Below are 17075 nucleotides of genomic sequence, written 5' to 3' on the forward strand. Positions count from 1 at the left end.
CTTTTATATGCACCCTTATAAAGAGCATAACTGGAGTGAAATGTCATAACACCGTTCTCACGTGCGTTAAAGTAGGCTGTCGAATGAAACATATTAATTCAAAGATGCCCTATTGTGAAAATAGCTACAGGAAAAGATTTGAAGATTTATATCATGTGTCACCCCTTAGTTACAGGCTTATAGTAGTATTGCATTATTTCTCCAATTATTTTGGCTCATGACACGTTTCTTCTATGGAAGAACTTCAGGCAAATGGTCTCTTTCCTCTGCCACTAATAATAATTTCGGTTATGTAGCTGGATACCGCAGAACACTGAATTAATTTTTTCTTACACTGGAAATACGTAAAGCAATCTGCACTTATCCTTGATAACGAAGGCATTAAGAGTGTTGGATTTAATGACAGCAGCAGTAGTTCATTTCAAAGACGGAAAAGTAGTTACGTTCCTTGTGACATTTATTACCAATCACGACTTGTAACCAAAATAAAAGAGCATGTCCTGAAACATCAAACTACAGCACGATATTGGCAGCTATTTATGTGTATATCCTTTGATTAAAAATTCTTTCTCTTAGTGTAATTCCGTATATTTACGTGACTAGTGCCCTTTGATGTTCCTCTTTTGATTTTTTTACGACATATTTCTGTTGTAACTATGAATTTCAAACATTAATTATACAGGCTGCTTTTCTCCCATCAGGGCTTTGCTATCGCATTATGGTCGTGCATAAATAAAATAGTGACTTTTACCGACAGGTAACTTCAGTTAAAGCTACGAAACGCTCCATATTATGAGTTTAGGGTGAACAATAAAAACGTTTAAGCGCCACAAGGAAAACATTTTTAAAACTATATTACTAGCTGCGAGGAGTTTTATATCGATGGATAGGTGAGCTTAATAGTGGCATAAATATTTTAATTGAATTTTACTCCACTCTAGGGACAGTTTCAGTAGGCACTGAATATCAGCTTCACAGCGTGATGTTCGTTGTATACAGTTGTCAGGAACAGTCTGAAAAGCCTGCGAGGGTGTTGCCGGGGAGGTTATGCTGAGAAATAATTGTTAAGAGTAAATTCGTTACGTTGTGCCAATCAGGTCATTGTGCTCGCAAATTCAAGTACTTGCAGGCGAGAAAATGTGCTAATGCACAGACATCTGTGGGTCTGTGAGTTACCAATTGATGAAATGCTCATTACCAGTTAAAAAGTGCGTTTCCGGAAGTGATAAATTTAGGCTTGGTAAGCAAAAGCTACGTTTGTTCGGTTTGAGGAAACCAAACGAAGAACACGTTTGGAGACACTGTCTCTGGCAAGCTGCTTGAATTTGCGCGAGTAATGACCTGACTGGGTAACTCCAATGCAAAATAATTCGGAAACGGCGCAACGCATCGAATGTTTTTTCTGAACAAGTATTTCGCAGCACAACCTACCCTGCAACACCCTTTCAAGCTCTTCAGGTTTTTTAACCATCCTGTATATGTTACTATGTTGTTACAGTTTCAATTTCGGTTTCGGAGAAATACCGGAACACGTGATCTAATACTGAGCCTACGATTTATCTTAGAAGGTAGGTTAAAGAAAGGATAAACAAACAATTATAGCATTTGTAGATTTAGAGAAAGGAATCGGTTGATACCGCACGTTCTGAGCTGTTAAAGAAGCGTGAATTTGATAATGGAGGGAAATGTAGTGGGGAAAAGGAGACCAAAGCGTGGATACAATTAGCAGTTTCAAATGGATATATGTTGCAGTAGTTATTCAGACCTGATGAGGCTGGCAAAGGATAGACCAGCATAGAGTGCTTCGGGCTGAAGACCACAACAACATTTCGTTACATAAATGTCCTTTTCAATATAAAATTATGTGAGCAATCGAATGTTCTATGAAAATGTGATGGTGCAAATGGCTCTGAGCACTATGGGACTTAACATCTGTGGTCATCAGTCCCCTAGAACTTATAACTACTTAAACCTAACTAACCTAAGGACATCACACTCATCCATGCCCGAGGCAGGATTCGAACCTGCGACCGTAGCAGTCTCGCGGTTCCGGACTGAGCGCCTAGAACCGCTAGACCACCGAGGCCGGCTATGAAGATATGATGTAGTGAGTGAGCGAGTAGGCGAAAGAGGTCAGGGAACGAAGGAATGAATGTACAGCGGCATAGAAGAGAGAGAGAGAGGCAAATGAGACGAATTAACAGATATCAGTGAGTCCAAAACGTTTTACACGTCCGTTCGAGGTGAGGGAGGAGGAAGAGATCACTGTTTAACGTCCCGTCGACAACGGGGTGATTGGAGACGGAGCACAAGCTCGGATTAGGGAAGGATGGGGAAGGAAATCAGCATTGCTTCTCAAAGGAACCATGCCGGCATTTGCCTGGGGCGATTTAGGGAAATCACGGAAAACCTAAATAAAGATGTCCGGACGCGGGTTTGAACCGTCGTCCTCCCAAATGCGAGTCTAGTGTTCAAACCACTGTGCCACCTCGCTCGGTCTTTCGTTCGATTTCGTAATTTAAAACTGTGCAGAATCCGTAGTGGTACTCTAAGCGTGGCCGATTTGATCGCACACGTGAAGCAGAAATTCATCACTGTTCAGCGTGTAGATTCGGGAAAGACGGCAATTTCTAGGATCTGAACGGCAGATTTTTGCTACAGCGCACCCAATTATCTCTCGCTCCTCAATGGAAAACTAGATGAGTTGACTTTTGTTCATACCGTGTTTTGCCAACATGTTTCTCCACACTTGATCATTAACACCGGTGTAAGCAACAACGTTCCACTACGCTACGCAAGAATATATTACAGTAATGTGAACTGAGCAAGCTTTTTCATAGAAAGCATACCGAGAAGAGAGTGTGGGTAAGCCGTTTTCAAAAGTCAATGGAAATCCACGGTTCATACAACGTGGAAGATAGTACAGTGGGTATATATAGATAAGTAAATGAATGTGTGTTTCTGGAAGAGTACCACGAATAGTCATTACCTGAAATCTTTCAGTGTGACCTCCCTACAGACCACAGAAGGAAAACGTCAAAATAGACCATCTGTATTTTCTTAAATACACACTTCTTGCTGCCCAATACCCCAGTACATTCGAGAAATGTGACGTTTTAGGCATTTTGGTGATTACTCACCACAGCTCTAAGCTGCGAGTGAGGGTGTAAAAATTCCAGTTCACTAAAGTACAGTGCGTGAACATTCTTTCAGCTACCACATGATTTTATGAAACTGCATCTGGAGTGTAGTATTATATGAAAAAGAAATGAGAATGAGGGAAAACTGGATCTATTTTAATGGGGTGTTATACGAAGCTATTAAAATTAATTCAGCAGGTAGGACATGAAATGAAGAGGTATTCTGATAATGTATACGAAACACATTATGATTGAGGTTAATTATTTGGGTAGTAAAAAGGCTAATTATCTGGATAGTAAAAAGAAAAAAAGAATGATTAGGTACAGTTAAGGATTGCATCAGGTAAAACATTTTACGGAGGATGAAGAGTAACTCAGAGATGAAAAATAAATTCAAAATAGGAACAGACTGAAGGCACATCAAACCAAAGGAAAGACAGACAACTATGAATAAATACGTCTTATGCACAATAAAGTAACGGAATTCTGACGTAAGTGAAACATTACGACTTGCTATAATTGTTGCATTGTGGTCTTCAGTCCGAAGACTGGTTTGATATGCACTATATGATCAAAAGTATCCGGACACCACCAAAAACATACCTTTTTGATATTAGGTGCATTGTGCTGACACCTACTTCCAGGTACTCCATATCAGAGCCGTCAGTAGTCATTAGACATCCGCGGATCTCACGGACTTCGAACGTGGTCAGGTGATTGGGTGTCGCTTGTGTCATACGTCTGTACGTGAGATTTCCACACTATTAAACATTCCTATGTCCACTGTTTCTGATGTGATAGTGAAGTGAAAGCGTGAAGGGACACGTGCAGAACAAAAGCGTACAGTCCGACCTCGTCTGTTGACTGACAGAGACCACCGACAGTTTAAGAGGGTCGTAATGTGTAATAGGCAAACCATCACAGAGGAATTCCAAACTGCATCAGGATCCACTGCAAGTACTATGACAATTAGGCGGGAGGTGAGAAAACTTGGCATAGTGCTTAGAGCCTCAGAGAAAACTTGGATTTCATGGTCGAGCGGCTGCTCATAAGCCACACATCACGCCGGTAAATGCCAAACGACGCCTCGCTTTGTGTGAGGAGCGTAAACATTGGACGATTGAGCAGTGGAAAAACGTTGTGTGGAGTGACGAATCACGGTAGGCAATGTGGCGATACCGAGGCAGGATGACTGTATGGCGAAATGCCCGATGAACGTCATGTGCCCGCGTGTGTTGTGCCAACAGTAAAATTCGGAGGTCGTGGTATTACGGTGTGGTCTTGTTTTTCATGGAGGGGGCTTGAACCCCTGGTTGTTTTGCCTGTTACTATCACAGCACAGGCCTACATTGATGTTTTAAGCACCTTCTTGCTTTCCAATGTTGAAGAGAAATTCGGGGACGGCGATTTCAAATGTCAACACGATCGAGCAACTGTTCATAATGTACGGCCTGAGTGGTTACACAACATTAACACCCTTGTAATGGACTGCTCTGCACAGAGTCCTGACCTGAATCCTACAGAACACCTTTGGGATGTTTTGGGACGCCGACTTCATGCCGGGCCTCTCCTCAGTGCAACACTCCGTGAAGAAAGGGCTGCCATTCCCCAAGAAACCTTCTAGAACCTGATTGAACGTGGAGTGGAAGCTGTCATCAAGGCTAAGGGTTGGTCAACACCATACTGAATTCCAGCATTACCGATGAAAGGCGCCACGAACTTGTAAGTCATTTACTCTCCACGATATTCTATCGTGTGCAGGCAAACGCCTCTTCATCTTCGACTAACCACTTCAACCAGCATGTATTTGAACCTGCTTTCAGTGCTATCTGTCGGTCTTCCTGTGGGATTTTTACACCCCGCCCCCACACCTCTCTTCATTATTAAATTGTCGATTCATTGACGCCCCAGAACGCGCCCTACCAACCAATCTCTTCTTCTAGTAAAGTTACACCACAAATTTCTTTTTTCCCCAATTATATTTAGTATCTTCCCATTAGTTACGTTATCTACTAATCTACGAGCACGTTTTACTTCTGTACAAGGCTACTCTCCAGACAAATGCCTGCAGAAAAAAATGATATTATAATACTTAAATTTATGTTCGAAGCTTACAAATCTGTTCTTCGGAAGCGCTTTTGTTGCCACTATCAGTCTATATTTTATATCTTCTCTAAATCGGTCATCCTCAATTATTTTTATGTCCAGATAGCAAACCCATTTATGACTTTTAGTGACTCATTTCCTAAAGTGGATCTAATTACATCAGCTTCGACTGATTTCATTAGATTACATTTCATTACCCTTGTTTCGCTTTTGTTAACGTTCATCTTATATTCTCCTCTCACGACACTGCACTTCCGAAATCCTTGCAGACTGTGACAGAATGAAAAGTTATCGGTTAACCTCAAAGTTTTTATTTCTTCTCCAAAATTTTCTTTGACTTTTCTGCTTGTTTAATGTACAGGCTGAGTATCGTAGGGCATAAGCCACGAATCTTTCACATTCGCTTCCCTTTCAAGACCTTCGGCTCCTGGTTTTGTACAAATCGTAAATAGCCGTTCGCTCCTAGTATTTTACTCTTGCTACTTTCGAAATTTCAGAGGTAGAGTTCCAGTCAACACTGTTAAAATCTTTCTCTAACTTTACAAAAGCTATAAACTGTAGGTTTGTCTTCCTTTAATCTCTCTTCTAAGATAAGTTGTAATAGGATCGGTATTGTCTCTCGTGTTCCAACTTTTGTCCGGAACCCAAACTGATGTTCCCTGTGGTCCGATTCTACCAGTTTTTCCATTCTTTTGTAAATAATCCGTTCCAGAATTTTGCAACCATGACTTGTTGAATGATAGTTCGGTAAGAACCACACCTGTCAGCACCAGCTTCTTTGGAAATTGAATTATTACATTCTACTTGAAGTTTGATGGTATTCCCCCTGTTTCGTATATCTTGCACACGAGATGAAATAGTTTTTGCGTGGATGGCTCTCCCAAGGATATCAGCAGTTCTGACGGAGTGTCGTCTACTGCAGGGGCCTTACTTCGTTTTACATTTTTCAGTAGGGACCAAATTCTTCTCGCAGTATCAGATCTCCCATCTCATGTTCCTCGCTTCACACATTACGAACTGGAGGTTAGAAGTGTCAAAATGTTATTTCTTAAATACTTTGCATTCATTACGTAGAGCGGACTGTTTGAGTAATGACCCATTGTAGTATTAATTATTCTTCAGCTAAATATCAGGCGAGCTTATAGAACTGCAGAGGGAGACGAATTTGGTAATATTTGGAAGGGGTTTTTCCAGTACCCGTTAATTGTATTATAACCATAGGATACATCCTGAAAACGTTGGTCAGAACTGGTGGATGGGAACCTTTCTTCTTACTGTTTGTTTAACCTTATCTCTTAGAAGTGTTCACATTTGAATTCATGGTGACTAGTTTTGAACTACACTATTGGCCATTAAAATTGCTACACAACGAAGATAACGTGGTACAGATGCGAAATTTAACCGACAGGAAGAAGATGGTGTGATATGCAAGTGATTAGCTTTTCAGAGCATTCACACAAGGTTGGCACTGGTGGTGACACCTACAACGTGCTGACATGAGGAAAGTTTCCAACCGATTTCTCACGCCCAAACGGCAGTTGACCGACGTTTCCTGGTGAAACGTTGTTGTGATACCTCGTGTAAGGAGGAGAAATGCGTACCATCACATTTCCGACTTTGATAAAGGTCGGACTGTAGCCTATCGCGATTGCGGTTTATCGTATCGCGACAATTGCTGCTCGCTTTGGTCGAGATCCAATGACTGTTAGCAGAATATGGAATCGGTGGGTTCAGGAACGTAATACGGAACGCCGTGCTGGGTCCCAACGGCCTCGTATCACTAGCAGTCGAGATGACAGGCATCTTATCCGCATGGCTGTAACGGATCGTGCAGCCACGTCTCGATCCCTGAGTCAACAGATGGGGAGGTTTGCAAGACAACAACCATCTGCACGAACAGTTCGACGACGTATGCAGCACCTAGGACTATCAGCTCGGAGACCATGGCTGCGGTTACCCTTGAAGCTGCATCACAGACAGGAGCGCCTGCGATGGTGTACTCAACGACGATCTTGGGTGCACGAATGGCAAAACGTTATTTTCTCGGATGAATCCAGGTTCTGTTTACAGCATCATGACGGTCGCATCCGCTTTTGGCGACACCGCGGTGAACGCACATTGGAAGTGTGTATTCGTCATCGCCATACTGGCGTATCACCTGGTGTGATGGTATGGGGTGCCATTGGTTACACGTCTCGGTCACCTCTTGTTTGCATTGACGGCACTTCGAACAGTGGACGTTACATTTCAGATGTGTTACGACCCGTGGCTCTACCCTTCATTCGATCCCTGCAAAACCCTACATTTGAGCAGGATAATGCACGACGACATGTTGTAGGTCCTGCACAGGCCTTTCTGGATACAGAATATGTTCGACTGCTGCCCTGGCTATCACATTCTCCTTATCTCTCACAAATTGAAAACGTCTGGTCAACGGTGGCCGAGCAACTGGCTCGTCACAATACGCCAGTCACTACTCTTGATGAACTGTGGTATCGTGTTGAAGCTGCATGGGCAGCTGTACCTGTACACGCGATCCAAGCTCTGTTTGACCCAATGCCCAGGCGTATCTAGGCCGTTATTACGGCCAGAGATGGTTGTTCCCGGCACTGAATTCTCAGGATCTATGCACCCAAACTGCGTGAAAATGTAATCAAATGTCAGTTCTAGCATAATATATTTGTCCAATGAATACCCGTTTATCATCTGCATTACTTCTTGGTGTAGCAATTTTAATGGCCAGTAGTGTATTTGGTTCAAATGGTTCAAATGGCTCTGAGCATTATGCGATTTAACTTCTGGGGTCATCAGTCGTCTAGAACTTAGAACTAATTAAACCTAACCAACCTAAGGACCTCACACACATCCATGTCCGAGGCAGGATTCGAACCTGCGACCATAGCGTTCGCTCGGCTCCAGACTGTAGCGCCCAGTAGTGTATTGTTCATTTTTAAACTGCTACTAGAACCATTCTCATGTCATTATTGAAAACTGCATAACAGATTTATAAACTTCGAGCTGTAAATTTTACGTTATGAAATTTTCATTAATCACTGGAGGACGATTCAAGTAACGGTTTGAAAACGAACAGATGTGTCCGAAGCTAGTCACCAGAAGTCAAATGTGAAAGCCACAAAGACGAATTAAAGTCATAGTAAGATTAAATAAAATTGCTGATCCTCCTGCCAACATAATGTTGGAATTCCACAAGGATCTATTTTTACCTTAATGTCCCGAGACAAAAAGTATGAAACCTTAGTCTGCTTAAAAGAGCACAGTTTGTATAGATACAGAGTACAGTCAGTGACTCGTTCGACAAGTGCAGTGCAAGTACGTCTTTAATGCATTTACAAACTGTCATAATATTGACTGTTATAGAACGATCCAGCAGCGAGTTGGTTAAAGATGTTGCTTTTGTGAATGAACTTCAGTAATCATTGGAACCGCATCCTAGTCGATAATGTAAGTTGGGTTGCCTGTCTTAAGGTGCACGAAATAATTTCCAAACTAGTTTTATTTTATCCGGCCTGTCTACCTACCCTAAGCAGCTCGCATCCGTTTGTTACTCTGTCGGGGAGGGCTGCCTTCATATGCCGGCTACACTATACGGTATGGGAAACTGTTATCGACAGTCGCCTTACTGAAGAGACGAAAAAAAAAGAGCTGCGGTAAAATAGCAGTGACCAGGCGTTAGCGTTATCTGCCACTAGAGGCGTGAGTTACGCAGCGGTCGTAATTCCCCTGTACTAGAGTGATACGCCGGCTGGCTTCCAAAGCACCACCAGTCCTCGTTTCGTTCAGCACAGCTTTCAAAAGTGCCTGTGTGTTGTGAAACTGCCCTGGTAACTTCGTTTGTACCATTAGCTCTATTAGAGAACGGCGGCCACATAACCCACGAAGAACGCGTTCAACAGTCGTAAACAAAATAAAAGAATGGAGTACTGATTAGAAAGAGCACGGAAAAGGGAAGTAGCTTTCACTCCTCCTGTTCAGTCAGAGGATCGAAGTAGCTGTGGCAGAAATGAAAGATAGGTATATAAATGTGATTAAAATTACGGGTGAAAAATATCAATGGTGACATTTGGTGAAGACATTGCTATCCTGAGAGGAAGTGAGGAAGAATTGCAGGATAAGTGTAAAGGAATCAACAATCTTATGAGCAGGCACTATGGATCGAAAGTAAACCGAAGAAAGACCAAAGCAACGAAGAGAACAGAAATGAGACCAGCGAAAAACTTAGACCTCGAAACTGGAGACCACGAAGTAGACGAAGTGAAGGAAATCTGCTGCCTCGGAAGCCAAATAACACATGACAGACGAAGCAAGGAAGACTTAAAAAACAGACTAGAATACGAAATGAATACGCAAAGATGTGTACTAATATCACATATCGGTCTTAATTTAAAGAAGAAATTTTTTGCGACTGAACATTTAAACAACATGGGATGTGGTGTTATACAAAGATGAATATTAGGCATACTTGTAAGATAAGGAATGAGGAGGGTCTCAGGACATGTGTTAAGCCAACAAGGAATAACGTACTTGGCACCTGAAGGAGTCATATAGGATAAAACTGTAGGGGAAGACAGAGATTGGAGCATTTAAAGAAAAGAAAAAAGAAAAAGGTTGAAAACGTTGGGTGTTAGTGCTAGTCTGAGACGGAAAGTTTGGCACGGGAGAGGAGTTCGCGATGGGCTCCATCAAACCAGTCAGAAGACTAATGACTCAAAAAATTGTAAGTGTAGCCTTTCTATTATATAAGTAGACAAATTTTACAGCTAATTTCGGTTTTACAGGTAATTTTGGAAACTGTTTAAGATTAAAATGGCTTCGAAGCATGCACTTATCTGTTTAGGTTTTGTTTACTTTGAATTTGTTAGAAACCCCTTAGAGAAAAGATAACACCTGGCATCATATTGTCTTCTCTAAAGCTGACTCTTTTATCTCGTCATAGATGTGATCTGTATAAAGTTTCTTGAATTCTAGCTAAATGACCTACAACTAAAAGATTTCCTATGTTTGACAGAAAGCTGTGCGAATGAATTGTATTTCCTGTGATGTGTTTAATTTAACTAGTATTGTTAATTTGCTGTTAAGGAAAGATTATTCTGGTGGCGTAAACTGTTCAGTCTTGCAACTATGTGAAAAATGGGGGGAAACAAAACTACAGAATCAAAAATTGTAATTTACACGCTAAATAGCCCTATTTTCGATCTGAAATGGGAGAAAAACAGAAGAATACAAATCGTTTTGTGCCGGTGCGGTTCCAGGCGCTACAGTCTGGAGCCGAGCGACCGCTACGGTCGCAGGTTCGAATCCTGCCTCGGGCATGGATGTGTGTGATGTCCTTAGGTTAGTTAGGTTCAAGAAGTTCTAAGTTCTACGGCACTGATGACCTTTGATGTTAAGTCCCATAGTGCTCAGAGCCATTTGAACCAAATCTTTTTGTTGTTTGCAGATGAGTCAGGAAAAGTGTATCGTATTTATAAAGCTACCTGCACAACATAATTTATTAGAGTCATGTAAAGTATGAGCACAAATATGTAAATATTTGTTTTTCAATCTAGTAATCTAGAACTAATGTCCGCCACGGCATAAACATACAATATTCCTTCACTCAGTTACGTAACAAGTATCATTAAATGAAAAATGACACCTACTGTCGCTTCTTTCAAGCTGAAATTCAAATGTTATCATATAATAATAATTTTCAGATTGAAAAATAAAAAAAAATCCCAATGAAGATAGCGCAGAAATATCTGAACCATGTTTTGGTACAGAAAAACTTAATGAACGGTGTCTTGGATAAGGCCGAATATCCCTGCAAATGATTTCACCATTCTGGAGAGAATTTCCTGATTTTTAAAGCGAGGTACGGTATTCAATGGGTGCTACATACGTAATGAGGCCTATACTAATTTTGGGCGGCATGACTTTACATTAATGAGTCGGGCGTAAAAAGGGCAAAAAGCTATTCTGGTTAATGTTCTGTTGCTCTGTTCAATTGGAAAATGCGATTTTATTAACACTGATTAGTATACAAGTATTGAACGGGTATCAGACAGTTCTTGCACTTGACTCCGCTTAGAAACCAGTAGAAAAGTAATATTTCCAGAAACAGGACAAAATAAGGAGCTGATCTTCTGCCGTTATAGTCACAATGTCATTGATATCTGCAGAACTGCTTGGCGATTGTGAAGTAACAGCACAAAATTTAATTGGTATGTTACGATTTTGTCATGATGAGTCAAAGCCGATTCAGTCGATGTACCTTTTCTGTGGAAGCCACAACGAACTGTTACTGTATAATTTTTATATAATAATTAACTGCACTTTAGCTTTGTTTCACATCTGATTATTTTCATTCTCTGTAAATTACTTCTTATGAGGAAATAGATTTTTTGTAAAGTTATAAGCGTGGTCGTCAGCTACAAAAATCGGGGACGCACAATGCCGTTTACTTCGGTAGACTTTTTCTTGTCTTGGAGCGCAGTTTTTGAGTAGCAGTCAGTCGCTTCGGGGCAGTGTTAAAGCACACAACCAAAAGTTAATTTTTATACAGTAACGTGTTACAGAATGTGAAATGGAAGAGTTATTTTGATATCATTACAGTAGAAAGTCATAATTAGTAAATGCCTCGGATACAAGACATATCGAGACGCAACCTGTGTTGTAAATGCTCACGCCAAAAGTCCAGCAAGCATTGTCGCTAAGGAAGATAGTATAGCAAGCGGTATCTATGTATTTTAAATGAGACATGAAGATAATGTAAAATCTTAACTACGCACTGTTCACGCGACTGTGATTCTGCTTAAAGGCAACAACAACGAAGATTTCTTCTTCTGTCTTTAGAACTGTAAGACGGGGGACTCTTGTGTAAGGGAAAGCGTTGCGCTTCATTCTGGAACAACATAGTTGTATGATATTTCGTAATTCGTGTTAACCAAACCTACAAGCATCTCATTTCCTTTTCCGTAAGCCATTTTACAAGGAAAGATTATTAAGCAAAACCTAAATGCTCTTATGTTATTCTGTTATCGGAACGGCCGCTACGCGATTGTCCACTGTTAATCTGACTTCTAGTATTTTGAAAATCTAATGTAAATTAACATATTTAATGTGTAGTATAATTTATCTTTGAATAGTGGCATTGTCGTTTAGTGGATAAGATAAAGTTATCTAAAAGGTAGTTAAGGTGAGAAGTGAAGTGTTAGTGATTTTTTGATATAACGACCCCAAAAATATCCACTAGACACTTCGGATAATTCCGACAGCCTTTGCAATAGTTTGGACAGATAATAGAACACCACATTTTTGAAGATTAATATTAGTGAAGTAAATTTCAAATTAGTTAAAATTTCAGTAACAAATCGTAAATAGTAACAAAGTCTAACTTTAGTGGCTTTTTGAGTGCATGGTTTTCGTGTAGGTAGCAGCTAAAGGTCACAGCTAGGTCACAGAAGTTAGCGGAGTCAATTTGATACTCGAGAAGTAACAGTTAAAATAAAGATTAATAATAAACAGTAGTTACGTTACAGTATTGACTCCATGGCAAAACATGCTCGTTACACGGTGACAGCTCATTTTACTAACGTGTAATTTGATTCGTGTCTGACAGTTATTAGTTCTCCGTTATATGAGTATTGTGAGAATGTAATAAAGCGTAGCCGCCGTCTCTTTCGATAAAAGTAACATACCAACCCTTCTATATCTACTTCACTCTCCGCAAGCCACCTAATGGTGTGTGGCGGAGTGTGCTTTTTGTACCACTAAGCCCTCCAAACTTGTTCCACTCGCGAATAGCGCATGGAAAGAATGATAGTATGTGAGCCTCTGTATTGGCTCTAATTTCTCGCATTTTCTCCTCGAGGTCATTAAGCGACACATATGTTGTCCCACTCTTTCCGGAAAGTGGTCTCCGGAAATGTCAATAGTATATCTCTTGTAACGTCTGCCAATGGAGATTTTTGAGCGTCTCCGTAACAGTCTCGCGCCAGGTAACGTTCCCGTGACTAAACGTGCTGCTCTTTTTTGGATCTTCTTTATCTCCTCTATCAGTCCTACCTGGTAGGGATACCAGATAGATGAACAACATTCAAGAATCGGTTGAACAAGCGCCTCATAACCCACTTCCATCGTGGGAGAGTTACGTTCCCTCAAGATTCTTCCTATGAATCTGAGTCTGGCATCTGATTTTCCCACTATTTGATTTATATGCTCATTCCACTGAAGACGCTCTGGATAGTTATTCCTGGGTATTTTACGATAGATCTGTTTCCATGTGACGTCGTCAATAGCGTAGATGTACAGCAGTGGATTTCTTTTTCTATGTACGCGCAATATGTTACAGGGTCAACTACCAAAGCCTGCACCATTCATAAATTCTCTGGTGGTCGTTCTGCAAATCGTTACTATCGTCCGGCGTTGCTACTTTGTTATAGACAACCACATCATCTGTGAACAGCCGTAAAGAGTATCCGACACCATACTGCAAACAATAACGGTCCTATCACACTTCCTTGTCGATTTTGTTCCGTTAAGAGCGACATGTTGAGTTCTGTCTGTAAGGAAGTCTTGAATCCAGTCGCAAATCTGCTCCGATACTCGATAAGCTTGTGTTTCGTTTCAGTAAACAGCAGTGCGGGATGGTATCAAATGCCTCCTGAAGTCAAGGAACACGGCATCAGTGTCTGCGGCACTGTGGATGTCATGGAGGAACAGAGCGAGCTGAGTTTCGCAGGATATATTTGCGGAATCCATGTTGATTTTTTATAGAGGAGACGTCCTTCTCCAAGAATCCCATAATTCTTAAGCACAAACCATGTTCCATAATTCTACAACAGATTGAAGACAATAACTGTGCATCTGTCCTACGGCCCTTCTTAAGAACGGGAATGACTTGCGCTTTCTTCCAGTCGCTTGATACCCTTCATTGCTAAAGCGATCTACGATAAATTTTTGCTAGATGGGGACCAAGTTTTATCGCATAATCTTTATAGAATCTTATAGGTATCTCATCCGGTCCTTAAGCCTTTTCATTGTAGTCGTTTTTCCCTTCCGCCATCGGTTACCTCAATATCTGCCATTTCGACATCCGTACGACGAATGAAAGGAGAGACCGTGAAACAAGTTCAGAAGACTGAATTCGGTATTTCGACCTTCTTTCTGTTATCTTCTGTGGGAATTACACTCTCAGGATTATATGTGATTGTCTGAGGGGTAAAAACAAAAGAATTCAATTGTATTTCCGTCACGAAAATAAATTATTTTTATTAGATCATTACTGCTGTCACTATTTCGTAAGACTGTAATACTGATTACACAAGTTACCAACAAATACATTTCTTCTAAATACTATCATTATCCACCTCAGTACAAAGGGGGGGGGTACACATTACACCAATCTCTTCAAATATTGTAATCTAGTCAGTTTTTTAATATTTTCAAATTTAAAAAAATATTTGTTTTCAATGATCATTTTCTACCAGTTTCCTGCTATGTTTTAACTTTTTCATATAACTTAACCCAAAAATTTAAGTGTAAATAGCAGATGTCACTTTTACCGATGAGTGCAAAAGTCAACAACAACGAACTAAATCTGCATTTTTAAAACTTTTTTGTTGTACTCATAAATTTGTTAGTACACTTCACAAGTGCATTTACATTGCTAAGAGCGGGGTAAAAGTTACTTCCGGTTTCCGGGCCCTACTTACGCATCAGTACCTCTTTAGAAAATATGTTAAAGAACAATTAACAAATTTGGATATCACTCCCGTTGGTATTGCGTTTTATGAAAAATGCCTTATATTAGTAAGGTTAAGGCGTGACACATTTTGCCAAAGATCACAGTTTCGTAAACGACTTTATGAACAACGTCTTACTTTGACAGTCCATCCACTCAAGGTCGCCAATACGCGGGTGCAGGAGGGGTTTCGCGCGGAGCTCCCCTCCCCCCCCCCCCCCCCCCCCACCTAGCTCTCAGGGAAAGGAAAAAAAATACATTGCAGTCAGACGCTTTTGTTTCAAGACAGCCATTGAAAAGTGGGTATTACGCAGGTTTTTAACGGGGGCGGAACTGCTCCCCCAGCCAAACGATCAGCAAGCTCAAATGGTTCAAATGGCTCTGAGCACTATGGAACTCAACTGCTGTGGTCATTAGTCCCCTAGAACTTAGAACTACTTAAACCTAACTAACCTAAGGACATCACACACATCCATGCCCAAGGCAGGATTCGAACCTGCGACCGTAGCAGTCGCACGGTTCCGGACGGTGCGCCTAGAACCGCGAGACCACCGCGGCCGGCGTGGCGGAACTGGAACTGTTTAATTTATGGCTACTTAAAAAGTCATCCAAAAAAATAAAAATACTCCATACCCCCAGGCCTAGCTCCCTGCCTAAATCCTCCCCTTTTTAACAATTTATCATACGGGCGTCCTTTTGCCCACTACGTACGTAGTTTGTACCATGAACCTATGACAGTAAACCTAAGAGACATACATCACATGTTTAAATATCTCACCTAGATGCCCTCTTCGATTTGGTGGAAGTTTCCGAAATAGACCAGAAATTCCTGCATTATCCACTTCATAACCATAAACGGACTAATGGACGGCACCACACAACAGTAGCTACGTAATAACTACTGCGACCACTACACTGCTGTAGCGCTTACACTGAATTCAGAAGCAAACTGTCCAGCAATTGATTGATTTAGGAAATCTAGGCCTAAGGTTTTTTTTTCATTTGGTTGATTTTAAATAGGGCTGTAGGTTATGGGTAAATTAAATGTCGTTATGGAAAGAAGTAACGACGAGAAAGCATATTTTGTAACGAGTGTCTTTCCCCAATATAGGATCGTTGGTCTTCCTTTCTCAGGAGGAGTAGTAGGTAGCACTCGCGATGCGATGAGAATTGATTCATCATTCCATAAACAGAAAATTGTTAGAAATAAACAGTACTAACTGTCGCAATGATTCCATATGTCGTGATTTAATGAAACACCTGCAAAAACTAAATATGATTCAGCTTTTCTCATTGTAAAAATGGAAGTATTCCAATAAACTATTTTTTATTCTTAAGCTCAATTAGGCACTAACGTTGATGATGGTTCAGGGGGTGGGGAGAGGGTGGGTGGGTGGGTGGGGGGGGGGAGGAGTACTAGCTAATATGAGATTGCACTCAAATTTAAGTTTGGGAATCACTGCCCTACACAAATGAGAATGTGATACTGTTGGTAGTAAAGCATGCCGTCATCGCCGTTAGCCAGAAATAGCGCGAAGGCTCTCGACGTGTAGACTAATCCATGATCTCAGGCACTCGTCGGCGGTGCACAGCGGCTGGTCTGTTTGCTGTTCTTGCCTTGACACGAGCCAGATATGGGCGCTGCTAAACATACCCGCTGAGACTTACGATGTCAGTGTGCCCCGCTGCGTTATGAAACAGAGTTTCAGCTACAGCAATGTGCTTGCACCAGACTTAAGGTCTTCCTACAAAAATGTGATGTAAGTTCCTACCAACAGACGTATTAGAGTTCCTAGCGAAAGTTATTTCACTGCTTAGACTGTTATTCTATTTTGAAATAAACAGTTTATTGAATTATTTAAGAATTAGCTAATTTCGCCTCCTTGGCCGTTATCAAGCTACATCTCAATAAATTGGTTACACTTACAGCAAAACTAACATACACTCACCGATCAAAAGTATCGGAACACCCATTAGTGACCACCCTTCGCATTTATGAGGGCTTGAAGTTTGCTGGGGACACTTTCAGTGAGGTATCTGTATTTCTGTGAAGGATTCACAGCCCATTCTTAGAGCCGAAACCAGAG

General features: G+C 41.1%; 1 protein-coding gene across 1 annotated transcript in view; it reads right to left on the minus strand.

Annotated features, from left to right (window-relative positions):
- The window catches only part of LOC126272264 (multiple C2 and transmembrane domain-containing protein), a 1046785-nt gene that overhangs the window by 305079 nt on the left and 724631 nt on the right, over positions 1-17075 (minus strand). The gene's annotated exons all lie outside the window — the stretch shown is intronic.

Source organism: Schistocerca gregaria, chromosome 5 (genome assembly GCF_023897955.1).
Source record: "Schistocerca gregaria isolate iqSchGreg1 chromosome 5, iqSchGreg1.2, whole genome shotgun sequence".
Taxonomy (NCBI): Eukaryota; Metazoa; Arthropoda; class Insecta; order Orthoptera; family Acrididae; genus Schistocerca; species Schistocerca gregaria.